Genomic DNA, 12,630 nt, shown 5'->3' with positions numbered 1-12,630 from the left:
TTGAGTGAAAGGTGAAAACAGACACACACACACACAGACAGAAGCAATGTCCCGTTGGAGGTCACAGGCTTCCTTCACGCAGCCAAAAAACAACAACCAAAGATTTGTAGGAATGATATGAGATCCTCACTGAATAAAACATTTCATTTCACATTTCATAGCCTGGAATCCAGCCTTGTCTAATAGCTTTGGTCTGCTCTCGAAGGTGGCAATGGCAATGGCCGGGTAGCGACCTTCGGAAGCGTAGTAAAGCTAACAAGGCTGGATGCCAAGCTATTGGAAAAAGACAGACCACATCTGATAGGTTTAGTCCCTATCTCGGCCCTTCGCCTTCGTGTTTTAAGTGGATTAGTCAGTTATTTCAGGAGCTTGTAGGCTCTTTACAATTCATCCACAGGGTATAAGAAACCATCAGGAATATTAGTCATCGGTTTAATGAAATCAGAAAAGAACACCTGGAGATATAATTGGATCATGTAATCCATTACGGGATAAATTCTATGGTAAAGAGGGATATTAATTACTTTTCTCGTCTGCTCTCGGCAATCCGATGGGAAATGTTTACGTCTCAACCTCATCATGATAATTATCACAGAGATCGATGGGCAAGGGAAAGGGCTACAGTACACGATGTCAAACTATGTTGTTAGTGATTTCCCTTCGCCCTTTTGTTCAGGAACTATAGGTAACGGTTGCTGTGGATTCTTACGACGGTCGAAACTGGCCATGTTGTCCCGTACGTCATTAATGCTACGTAACGGCATTTCTATAACAACAACACACCATCGGCCTGTAAACTACAGTTGTTTTGAATATACGAGCCAGCATCTCGGAGAGAGATGTTTACCTCTGTTATGTATCAGCTGATGATGCCTGCGTATGGTATTAATTAATTCTTAATTAATACTCAACATAGCAGACATACACAGCGGGAGATGGCCGCCTGGATGGCGTTGATATTTGCAAAAATATTACATATACATATACATATACATAGATAGATATACACACCCTAAACATGGCAGGTACCTATCATTTTATACTAGAGTCTACTGTCTGATCGTACAATTTGGTTGGTTTATGGAAACTGACTACTTCTGCAGTCTTATAGTTCTATGTTTGTCAATGATTGTTTAACGAAATCTTAAACCAGCATGCCGTCTTTGTTGTAGCCAACATAATCATGTTCATAATTTTAATAATGATAATAACACCCGTTACTTTTGTAAGTTATCACACACGATTCTGCGATATAATGTATGATTTTGACTGTGACCGCTAACGTTCGTTTGAATGTTGTGTAATACTTTGACTCCAGGTAGCAAAAACATACTTTAGCACCTTTCTTCCAAATGTAATAAAGGCAATTGCAGATGAAATATCTAATCTTAAAAAGTTTTAATCATATCACAGTTTTCAAGTGAGTGTTTGCAAAGTGTGACCAAAGTGGGGAGGGGGGCATCGATCATAAATAATCTGCAGATATCAAAATAGTGGGAGACACTGGCAAAATATAAGCAGAAATAGCCCTAAACGCACATTTTTTTCAAACTATTTTTGTACGGTGAAGATTATAGACGTATAAACGGGCATTTAAAACTTAAGTTGAGAAAGAGTTTGAACGCTTTTTGTCGAAAGGTTCTGTCTCATTCACCTTTGACCCCTGCTGATAGAGGTCACTCGACATTAACCTGATTACCCAATAACGTGTCACTCGTACAAAAAAGACGAGCTCATGAATGATACTGTCATGAGGGTGTTTTTTATCGATTTACATTAAGCGACAAATGAATGGAAGCTAACGTAATAATTTGTCTCTTTGAACGTGCAACTGGCAACAGCCATTTCAATGTTTCGGATGATGTTTCTATATTGGTAAGAAAATTAAGCATATGAACTACTAGACCCTGCTTTAGCAGCATTTCACCGCAGGCCATGTACAAGGACGACTTTCTTATCAAAGATAGAGTTAATTCCACATTACCAAGAGGGTGTTTCTTGCCTTTTGTTCTAACATTTTGGAAATAATTATAACATCCTAATTGTGAATAGTAACTATTTAGAACTGTTTATAACATCATTGTGATGCTCTAAATATTTTCTACAGTATTCAGACATGTTAGAAACATTTCTAACATTAAAGTCATTATTTCTGATAGTTTCTAAACTGTTCCAACATAGATTCATCATTTGTGGTCACATGTGATCATTGTGAACATTGAAACAAATTGATGAAACTGGGTCAGTGGGCTGGTAAGTGGGCAATTCACACATCCCTGCCAAGTACAGGAAATTATGTCTGTCTCATAGCTTCTCACAAAAGATTCACCAGTGTCTACTGAAGAGAATCTAAAAATACAAGACCCAAACAAAAGACCTAGCTTAGCATCTTGGTTTATGGGGGTAATAAAAGATTTTATGGAGGGAAAAAATGACACAAATTGTTGGAACATTTGAGAACATGTTCCAACAATAACAAAAACACATAAATGTTTCTAAAATGTTCTAAATAAAGAGATATTTGTATTATTACTTTCCCAATGTTTCCAACATATATAGATAGGTTCAAACATGTTCAAACTTTCCTTTTCAATTGTTTGAACGATTTAGAACTTTAGTGACTGAGATATTCTTTTACTTAGAATAGTTCAAACTTAAGACAAATATTGTTTAAATCCCTCTTGGTGACTCGGAATCGACTCTATTGAAGCAAATATTGCTTACGAAAATGGTTTTCCTTATGCTTAGTAGGAGGGTGTCCTATTGAAATACAAGTTGAGTGGAACTTATTTCTTTTGAATTCATTCCACAATTCTCTAGCCATTTTAATCTAGATCCACGTCCATATTACAGAGCCAGTGGCAGTGAATAGAATCCACAGGCATACAGATCACGTTTAAGTTTCAATATTCAGAGCAAAGACAGGCGCACTGCCATTAATGTATTACAAATACGGATGGGTGGTATCCCATTAAAATACCGACATGGTAAATAAACTACTCACAGCACGTGGTGGATTGCTGAGGAAGACTTGTCTCCGAAAGTAATTACTCATAACTGTGCTTGTCTGGTCACATCTAGATTCGTGTCTGGATGTAGCTCTAATAGATGACACGAAGAATCGTGCATTAAAATCACAGTTCTATCGAATACCGTTACATTCCAAAAACTTTTCTGTGTACATATTGTACTAATTTACATAATCTAAACAATGTTTAGCGACATTTGATTGGATTGTGCATTAAAATCATAGTACATTTGAAAAACTGTGTATCTTGTTCATATATTCAAACAATACTTATCGACGTTTGATTGGATAGCATGACTGGCTTTAATGATTTTTATTTAAACTTTATTTGTAGTAAAAATAAATAACATAAATAACACCGACTGACGATTTAAAAATCGTCAGTCGGTGTTATTTATGTATTTTACTCTCGAAAATCAGATATGCTGCTTGTGAATCACTGAAGTATTTTTCTGTCCTTCTGTAACACTTCTATTACATGCAAACGCATGGCCTGTAGCTGGTGACGTCATTGAAACGTAATTGACCTTTGATCCCAAGCTAGGGATAATTACAAACTCAGACAAACCATATTTCTACACAATTCACGTCTTTGACTCTGGATGTTTTAGCTGAATTCTAAAAAGTAAAAATTCATAGTGTAGTCAATAATTGTTTTGTCCAAATTAGGGCAATCGATTGTTTTGTTACTACTTAATGCTGTTATAAGATTGCACCAGACCATTAAAACGCCCTGTAGTTTTTGCCGTCTTGATATAAAAGGTGTCCTAATAAATCACTATCGCCTAGGATACAGTTCAAAGCTTGGAAATTGAAAGGCGACGATAGTATCTTAGACGGCGCCAAAACTGTCAAAAAACTAGGTCATCGGTGTTCCGATTTACAGATATAACCTTGACTTTTCACTCTTATTAATCCTACTACAGTGTAGGATCTAGGGCACCAGGTGTCAGCTTATGTAAAGTTGCAGGAGTGCTACATACAGTACATAAGGCCACGCTCTTATCTTGGTCATTTCCCACAGGCACGGATTATATGTAAGGTAATACAGTCTTCTAATCATCTTCGTAATGCTCGCACAATACATCTTCCTTGGGGGCAAATGTTTATTGCGGTATCCCTGATAGTACCTGTGCGAGGGGGAAGTCCCTGTAGCTCAACTGATAGCAGCCTTACATTTGAGGTGACGGTTCCAATTAGTTAGTTGGGAGACCCAAGTTTAGTTAGTTGGGAGACCCCGTTTCAATCTTGGGAGGGGCATCTGGGTTGGGCTTTTGGAAGTGCGGGATCCGTGTTCGAAGATGTGCCTCGAGTACGTTGAAGGAGAAGGGCTAAAGACCGCCCCATCCCCTGTACATCCCGCTTCTGAAACAACAAGGGAAACTTGCCCTCTGTGCAGATACGTACTATAAGGGTCTGAACCAAAAAGAACTTGGGGCTGCCTACTAAAGATTTTACCCTACCTACTTCTAAGAAGCTCAAATGTTATCACACATGTATGATGATCCGTATCTACAGTCTCTGTAATTAGACACAGACTAGATATAGCGCTAATCTCCGAACAGTGTCAGGAGCTCAGATGGAGTAAGGTGTGATGAGGCAGCAAGCTAATGCGACCAGCTAGGATTATGTCATTTGGAGTGGAAACTCATTAGCTTTTTAAGGTTTTCTTAATGTGTTTTGGATACTGGATAGAGTATCGACATTCTTTATTGACTTCTTCCCATGCACAACAATGTGTTAACCTACCATTTACTCACACCGGTATAGAGAAACGATACTTTATTTTTCTTCACTAGCAACCGTCGAGAAAGTTGACAAGACGGTTGTTATATCTACACTTTTAGAGACTTGGCACCACAGCGTGGATACGCTGATGTCGTGCAGTTATATCAATTGACCTATTTCGCCTACAGTAATGTCGGCAAAGTGGAACCCCTTTCTCATGACCTTCCTGACACCATTAGCAGCGACCAGCCCCGGAAATACCCATCATTGACCTGGTATATTAACCCGATCCATTGGCTCCTTTCTTCGCTACATATGTAACACTTAAGTATTGGAAAATCATTGACTACTGCTAATCTAATAGCCCGTCAAAGCTATTCTTTTCTGGCACTCGTTTTCGAAAGTCATCTTTCATGTGGTCACCCCTGAATGTGTCATTCATATCAACCTCCTTTAGACCGATACAACAATGGGAAGCGTAAAAGCCTCTCCACCTAAAATGTTAAAAGCCACTTACGCCATTTTATGCATGAATTTATGGGTTTCTGTGAATTCCCATTTTGCCCTTTGTACTTTTCTACATTTAGGGGTTGGACTAGGGTCCTGGAGTGTACCACTTGGGAAGGCTGCTAAAATGGACAGACATACACCAAGGACATGGCTTTTAAAAACGCTAGGAAGATGTATACTTGCAGTACGGACCGGCAAAAAAGTTTTGTACGAAATGTCCTTTCCCTGTATCTTGCGGTTACTAACCCTAGCAAAAGTCTTTCTTTGGTACTGCTGAAAATGTACATAGATTTCTGATCCGATACCAAAGCGACAAATCATACTTCCTGTATACGTTCTTCATCCTCAGATTGAAGCATTCAATAGTTAATGTATGAACAAGTAGTTAATATGTTGCTTATATGATATGTTTATATATAGATGTTCGTATGTTTATATATTTGTACAACATATAACTGCATAATTATAATATAAAGTTGAATATTAGTTCCCTGATGAATTTCATTTTGCATTGTAAAATCATAATTGTTGGATCTCTCAGGCCGGAATCTGTAGGACACCTACCTAACCGTCATCTGAAACACGACATTTTTGCCAGAAAAAGCCCCCACCCCCTCACTCCAAAATGGACTCGGTCACGTTTCTCCTGCCCTGCAACCATCACCGTCGATCCCATAAACATCACCAACTGGCCGTTTCAACCAAACCAGCTCAGCCGTAAAGCCGCTCGTATTGCCCACGTGGTCAATTTGCTGGACGATCCAGTTCTCCATCCAAGCGGAAAGTGGGACAATGTTGGGTGACCTTAGACCCCACCAGATTAGTGCCCCTGATTAGCCCTGTACTGATAGATGACAATCGAAGTTTGCACATGATAAATCATCCTCGTGTGCGGACAAAATGATGACGGAATAGGAGCAAAACAGCATGGCGTATTGACGGTCTGTCACATATTTGCTTACTTGATATGTATTTGTTACAGATAATGGGTTCCTTTCATTCTCTCTATGCCGTGCCAAATTCGTAGAAAAGGAAAACACATTAATCATCAGGCTTTCGATTTTTCTTTGCACATTTCAGTATACTTTTACCCTTAAAACTTTTGTATATCTGCGTATTTGTATCATGATCAATAAAACTGGCAGCAACCATTTTACTCTAATGAAATCTCCTTCAGAAAATGCTTGTGTGTGTGTTTTTAGATACATCACAGACCCTTTGACCTACATTTTTAGCTGATGCAGTTTGACATTAGAGCAATTGTGCTGATGGTGTGTAGGGGGCCAATCTTAGGTCATTGACTTCACGTGCGCCGTGGGACTGCGGGAGAATACATTGACCTACCAGGACAAAGTTCATTATCATAACAACACCCATATCAATATCGGATCTATGTGAAAAGTTTGAGCTAATTTTATGTCAGCTGTTCATGCATTTTTCATAAACTTTTCCTTAAGATTTTTTCTACCCTACTAGCGCAATCCATCATGTATACCTCCTACACAACAAGACACGAATTGTCCTGTTGGCCAGAGCTTTAGATACGTTCTCTATAAGAAGCACCACTTACGGCTGTCTGGACGCCTGCAGCTCACAAAGTTTTCTTTTCTTAAGTCTGTTGAGTCCAATTCAGCCATTACTTATAATCCGAAATTACTGAACATAACGCTAGTGAATTTACGAACCACGCTGCTGGCGTTCGTCATATCCTCTTTTGTCACACATAGCTGTGATTGATGTACACATTACCATAGCAAACTGTGTTTGGTGGAGCCGTGCCCGCAAATCACCTACCGTAGGGCCAAGCTATTGCGGAGTGGTTTGCAATGGTACATTTCATGAGTAGAACAAAAACGGTGAATAGTTACAGTCATGTAACGTACGTGCACCCTTATGTTCAATGATGGCGAATCCTTCAATAGTGGCCGCGGTAAAAGTTACTATTCCAATTTGAGACCATATTTACATTGTTTTTTCCACACAGATTTTTAGCAATGTGTGGTGAGCTAGAGGCGATCGATGAACTCAATCGTACTTCACATGACCATAGCCCTGTAAATGCGTGTAGACGTCATCAAACAGTGCGATGCGGAAAGGTGGTAAGACACATTAAGCCTATAATGGGAAGAAGGCCACGTATTCGCCTGACGGGATAAGCGTGAAACCCAAAGTGTCCGTTTAAACACCTCGCAGCTTCTCAAATGGATTACAGCAGATTGCTTGATAATGGAACATAACACTGTCACTGTAAGCCTAATGGTCACCAGGGGGCAATAAAAACATTTCCTTTCTAGGTTAATGGCGTCTTTCCCTCGGCAATAGCATCTATCAAGTGTCGTCTGAAGAAACGAGATTCCGAATCATGCAACAGCAGCCGGTTTGTGGACTTCAAAGTTGGACAAGGTCGGTCAAAGCGAAGGTCATATTGGAGTGTTCGGAGCTGACAAGCATGCAAACCTCAAAGAATGCCTCCTAAGTACTCGTCAGTACATGCTATTCAAATAGATTTGTGTCAACCTAATCATCTATGTCTACATAATGATCTTTGGACAGTAGCCAGAACACCGTACTGCGGTCAACCGAAGGTCACGACAATGCTCATAGCTGGCAGGAATTCCCCCTACATACTGTGCCAGTCCATGCCAGGAAATCGAACCATCTAAATCTACATACCAATAAAACTTTAATATATTGTAAGTGGCAGGAGTACCGACTGATGCACGGTAGGCATACACAGATATGAAGATTATGCCGCGCATTTTCAACTACCGTCCATCACTTGATATTATTTTCACGTACACCCCATCTTGACACTCGGTTTAACCTATAATCTTGAGTGAATGCGAGCCTTTGGTTTGAGTCCGCGGCCGCGCCCTTCCGTGGCTGTTAAAATTAAGCACTGACCAAACCCAAGATGACACCTGTACCCCCTGAAGGCCCTCTAAGCGGATGTCTAAAGCCGATAATCTCTGCGGTATCGTAAGGGAACATATGAGCAGGACCATTTTACAGCCACTGCGGCGTCAGTACCATGGACAGGGCGATAAATATAGAAGTTTAGCGGTCTCCAGCATTGTACAGGGACGTTGAACCATGGCAAACACAGATGGCGCTTAATTAAGAATCGACGTTTGCCTGAGTCCTTGGCTTTATCGCTCTCGGAGTTCTTTCATGTAGCAGATGTAACGCCACAGCTATGCATTCCCTGATACAGACGGCCTTTGTCTTTCCATCACGTGGAAACAAAGTAGCTGTTAAAAGAATTCTCGTGCTTTTGTGACACGAAGCAAAATAACACGACCACAGTAGCCATTACGTGCCACTTGTCTGCTTTCTTTCTTGTGATTTCCTAGCCTGGAGTCCAGCCTTGTTAGCTTTGTTCCACTCATGCCGGAGCAGCAATCTTCCGGAGCCGAACAAAGCCTAACAAGGCTGGGCTCCAGGCTAGTGATTTCCCGTAGCATACGTAAACTACATACATAGTACACCACCAAATCCGAAAAAAGAGGCCATACCTGCTTGCTTTGAATGTTAATGTCTTATTGTAGATACGGTATATTTTCTCAGATATGACTGTGGTGTCTTTTTGTTAAGACATATCGTGTACTTCAGCAAAAGTAGATAATGCCAGATTGCTTGTTCTCTATCTAATTGCCTATTGGCAATCACAGCTATCAACTATACAGAACGCCGTAAAGTTGGGCATTTTCATCCATCCGTGTCGTGCACAATCTGAAACCATTTTTGAGTAGCTGCAGACGTATTCATCAGCAAAATATCATCTTAAAGTGGTCATGAAGAATTTATAATACGCGTTGGTCTCATAAAGATGTCGAAGATGATAAAACTGTTCATAGCTATGCAATCCAAATAAAAGCATGAAACAGGCAAATACCTGACTACATATAAATAGAACGAGACGTAAAAGTATCATTAACAGTGTATGAAGAAACCAATAAGAAATTCCATTTGGCCCTCTAATTTTGTTCCCTATATATACTATACAAAGCTGACGCCTTGGAGTTCACCGGGATTCAATTTCGCTGTAAGGAAAAATTCAGCATTTACAGTGTACGGCTACCGAGTTAAGAAGACAGTCTACACAAATTAGTTTTCTCCTATATCCTCTTGTCCCAGAGCCATAGTAATTTGCAGGTACAGCGAACGATTACAACGTCCTTTTTTACGAGTTTCATCCATTCTGCCAGAAATTCCCGCGATAACTGTCTTTCCTTTCGGCGCTAAGTCCTCAGAGATATACAAAGGTGATAGACGTTACATCTCTATAGTGCCATGCTCTATTTTACCCCGGCCATTGCACAGTAAAACTTGTTTTTTACGGCTCAATGGCGGCGTCATAAAGTGAATGTCGTATACAACGACATACTCGTTGCGCAGGGAATGCATTGGGACATGATATCAGTTAACCCAGTATCGGTAATTTATGTTTATAACAAAAATTCATCACTGGAGCAGCGAGACGTGGCGATTGCAGCCAGTAATGTTCCAGTCGTAAATATTTGTGGAATGGGCATACCTATCTTTCCCCGTACACACAGAATTGCGAGGAAGGTGAGTTATTGCGGTGAGGTACCGCTGCCTGTCGACACCTGGGATTTGTTATTCTGATGGATGTCGCCCGCGCCGGTTTATGTTCAAGTTGGGGTTAAAAGTGTAGCTGTGTTTAGATGGGACAAATAAGTCAGCGACTTCTGAAGAAAGACGTCACTATATTGTTTATTCAGGAAAGGGATATGCTTCTCCATAAGATGAGGAGGCAAGATAGCATCTACTAGATCTTTGTAACTCAAGCTTTTGGCCCTCTTCTCATGCCGTTGACTTTATTGTCTCCCTGACCATCTACTGGGGGTTTGGACCTTTCTTTCAAAACCAATTTGTTGCATTTTATTTCTTGTTTTTGCGTTCATTTATTATATCTCGACACTATTTGCTCTAATATACGTCCGTATGCACGTCAGTGTGCCATCACCATGTCTGTAGTAGTCTCTCGATTAGAATGAAAAAAAAAATCATTATTATTTCTTAGGTAGAGGGCGCTTTTGAAAGTCTATTTTGTAAGAATCTTCTTTCTGCTATCAAAAATGTTTCATTTTTGTGTGAGCTACGCTAAGATTAGAATCAGTCGGGGTGGCACATGCGCGGTCCCGCCGGACTTCACGTTTGAATTGTCTTCTAAATCTAATTTTCTACCATGACCATGGACCACATTATTATACACTGAGCCGAACCCTAGATCTGCTTGGGGATAAGATACAGCATCGGTAATACTTTCAATTTACACACCCATCTGCCACACATATTCGACACTTTACTGTGCCATTTAGTTAACAACGTCACAAAGTCCCTGTAGTGCTTGTCACATTTTTACAGTCAGCGTGTCCTCTGTACCCATTAATCCGGCTAATTCAATCACGGTTTATGGCGAAGAGGACCCGGGCGTAAAAACACTTAACTTGTCAGAATGAGAAGCGGGATGGTAATAAAGTACAACACATTTATCTACATGTATTGCATACATGTACGCATGATTTGATCACTAAAGTATTCCTCTCTCTGTTCTTGACGTGAAGATGATGTCAGTGAATGCGTCTACCTAGCATAATTAACGCGCACACGCACACACACACACATATTTATAACTTATGCATGATTCGTAAAAAAATGCTGGTTCACCTTTATGCGCGGGGTAACCTATATCCATTGTGTAGACTGGGTATATAGGGATATCAAGACAACGGACGTTGGTTTCAATCTGTAAACATTGAAAATATTTCAGTTTGAAACTACCGTCTGTCGACTTGACATTCCTGACTACCCCGTTTTAAAAGAACAACGGGTATAGGTTACCCCACGGACAAAGGTGACCTAACGTTATCTCAGTCGCCCAAAATGTGAAATTGAAGTGCATGAACGAGTGTGCCGAGCCAAAAAAAAGGAGAATATATATTCCAAACGTGTTATGCAACGGGATCGAAGGGTAAGCTTCCCGTACAATGGAACCGAGATTGAAGGTGCAAAAGGTCATATCAACACCGATGTTTTAATCAAACTTTCCATCAATGTTAAGAATCTACTCCGGGCCTCATTCCAACATGTCTCCCCACCGAATTGTTTTCATGAAACCTTAATCTATTCATCGACGTTTTCAAACAGTGAAATGTATCTTATTCATCGACAGAAACCCCATTCCATTTCTGAATATCCTACTTCACACCAAGACTCAATTTTCTTTTCCCCAGATGAACACATAGTCAGGAATACTAGTACTGATGTGCAGATGTGCAATCACCTCCTTACATGTAGTTCTACTGTTACACAAGTGAAGACTGCATCAAACTAGCATTATAAAGTTTCAAACACATTTAGTGGCAGAAACAAACTTCTACGTGAAGCCTTCTGTACGCTGAAGTTTGCCTGGGTCTCTTCGATGGGAGAAAACGGATATTGAGTAGCATACAGACTGTTTTTATAAAGACTTTATTGGGCTTTCGCTGAGCACATTGAATCTCTGAATACGGACAACCTCTCATTCGGCTGTCATCTTGCAAACATATTAATTTGCTCCTCCTGCACGCACCCAAACATACGAAAAAATATGTCCATTGTATAAATTCGCATACTTGTGAGGCAAACCTATTTAATGACGTAATGTAATTCCTAGATATTACGGTATGTCACGACGGCTAATTTGAATGCTAACCGTACTCCAGTACAGAAATGAGAACATATGGCAAGCCCCTGCCCGCCAACGTACGGTGAAACGTTCAAGACAGATGGCTGGGCTTACATCTGGTCTAGGAAGCGAGCGAGCAGGTAATTTCTTGGGAATCATAAATCCCTCCCAGAAAGTTCCAGTCGTGTTGTACAGCAGCATATGAATCAGATGAGCATGACAGAAGATTCCTACTTGTGAGGAATGTTCCATAAAGTTTCCCGGGGGTAGACATGGATTTCGGTTATCCTTAGGAGACTTTGTTGTTTTTGATACGGCTCACCTAAGATTGCTGTCTACAAAGCCCGTGTTGCCGGAAGATGTTCCTTTTCCCAACTTCATGATATGGACAGGTGTGACAGCGATCTCGCCCCCCCCCCCAGTCTATTTCTGCAGTCAATACTATTTTGATATAATGGACTTAACTCTATCGAGTGCTCTGTTACATATGGTCAATGGCCGATTCCAAAGGTTGCCGGAAACAGCTGTTCTTGTGTTGATACAGGATAACAATTTCCAAGGTGTAAATGTTTGTGTATGTTTTTTTTTTCCTTATTCAAAAACACATAACAAGGACAATGTGGCGCTGCACTTAGGTTACAACAAGTTATTTTAACAGCGCCACATAACA

This window comes from Branchiostoma floridae, chromosome 15 (genome assembly GCF_000003815.2).
Source record: "Branchiostoma floridae strain S238N-H82 chromosome 15, Bfl_VNyyK, whole genome shotgun sequence".
Taxonomy (NCBI): Eukaryota; Metazoa; Chordata; class Leptocardii; order Amphioxiformes; family Branchiostomatidae; genus Branchiostoma; species Branchiostoma floridae.
Note: the sequence above shows the minus strand (reverse complement) of the source record.